The sequence below is a fragment of the Dromiciops gliroides genome, chromosome 6, assembly GCF_019393635.1.
Source record: "Dromiciops gliroides isolate mDroGli1 chromosome 6, mDroGli1.pri, whole genome shotgun sequence".
NCBI classification, from domain to species: Eukaryota; Metazoa; Chordata; class Mammalia; order Microbiotheria; family Microbiotheriidae; genus Dromiciops; species Dromiciops gliroides.
Genome location: NC_057866.1, coordinates 126,025,512 through 126,027,258, shown reverse-complemented (window position 1 = coordinate 126,027,258; position 1,747 = coordinate 126,025,512). Strand labels below are relative to the sequence as shown.

Here is a 1,747-nt window from a genome sequence, read left to right as displayed (position 1 = left end):
CAAGTAGTTTATGATATACTTGGGGAAACAAACGTGCTACTCATTAACATAACAGCCAGCCTGCAAGAATGTATAGAAATGGATCCTGGGGGAATTTCTGGAGGATGCATTGCAGACCACTACAACTTGTGTGACTGTTCATTGTTCTGCATTCTTCAATGATAAATTGCATAGGACTGATTACATATTCTGTTACTTTTCTAAGACTATACACTAGGATGGCCTCTGAAATGAGTCTAATTGATAGTTATGTCCCTTTGTTTGATAATGATGACCTCCCTCCTTCTCCTGGCATGAGATCCGGCATAGATCCCCTCAGAGATGTGCTTTTAAATATTTAACAACTGGCTTTCTTTGGGGAGGAGGAAATGTATGATAGAGACACCTTTTTTTTAAAGGTAAACCAACTATTTTATTTTCCTCTGATTCGTTCAGGATTTTTTTTTTTTTGCAGGGCAATGAGGGCCAAGTGACTTGCCCAGGGTCACACAGCTAGTAAGTGTTAAGTGTCTGAGGCCGAATTTGAACTCAGGTCCTCCTGACCCCAGGGCCGGTGTTCTATCCACTGTGCGACCTAGCTGCCCCAGTTCAGGAATTTTGATAGGCAGATAGCTCTTTATATTGCCTTTGGAGGGGGTCTGGTGGCAGCACCTGCAGGTCTGAAGCGGGGTGGGGGTGTCCGATCTTTTCGTGCCTCACGAGACCGATTCCTCACTGCCTTGCTGTGGATCGCGCAGCGTACACAGTAATGCAGTTTCACATACAGTTTGGGCGGCACATAAGGGTCGAAAACACTGGCCTCAGAGATGTTCCTGTCGGCCATGGCTTCCCCGATGTTGCGGAGGATGAACTTCTTCTTGATGGCCTTGTCCTTGGGCACGCAGCTGGTGCAGCCGATGGGCTGCACGTGCCCGCGGCCCTTCTTGGGTTGTTCCTCCTCTTCTTGGTCATCTTGTAAGTCAGAAGCTGAAAAAAAAAGGGTAGAGACACTTTTAAGTGGAATCTGCTTGGTGCAGATCTGCCTCACTTAAATCCAACTCACGGCCAATTCTAGATATCGCCCTTGTGATGTTATCGGTCCTCTTCAAGCAAGAAGGAACGACAGCAGCAGCAATATCAGGTAACGTTTTCTCCAATGCCTTTTCAAGTTTAGACAATTCACAGAAAGATAAAGCAAGCTGTGATTAGTAGCATTTGCTGATTTCTGCGGCACGTATGTTCACACCGAAAATTTTAACCTTCAATTTCCCAAGCCAGCTTGGGGCCGCTAGGTGGCGCAGTGGATGAGTCTGGAGTCAGGAAGACCTGAGTTCAAATATGACCTCAGACACTTACTGGCTGTGTGACCCTGGGCAAATCACTTAACCCTGTTTGCCTTAGTTTCCTCATTTGTAAAATGAACTGGAGAAGGAAATGGCAAATCACTCCAGTATCTTTGCCAAGAAAACTCTACAAAGGACCACAAAGAGACTGAACAACAGTAACAAATTTCCAAACCAGTAGGAGCTGTCATCAGCATACTGTTGGGCCTCCCTTACAGTGAAAAGTCAAGAAACGTATAGGCCAGTAGCTACAAAGGAAATTTGGAAAAAGGAAGATCTGAGTTTGAATTCTGCTTCAGGTAACTACTAGCCATGTGATTCTGGGCAAGTCACTTGAACCTCTATCAGCTTTAGTTTCCTTATTCATAAATTGGGAATAAACATAAGATCCATATGTAATTATTGTGAGTATTAAATAATATGTA

At 44.5% G+C, this 1,747-nt stretch overlaps 1 pseudogene; it reads right to left on the bottom strand.

Annotated features, from left to right (window-relative positions):
- Nucleotides 1–616: 616 nt before the first annotated feature.
- On the bottom strand, nt 617–951 carry LOC122732898 (annotated as a pseudogene).
- Nucleotides 952–1,747: the final 796 nt, after the last annotated feature.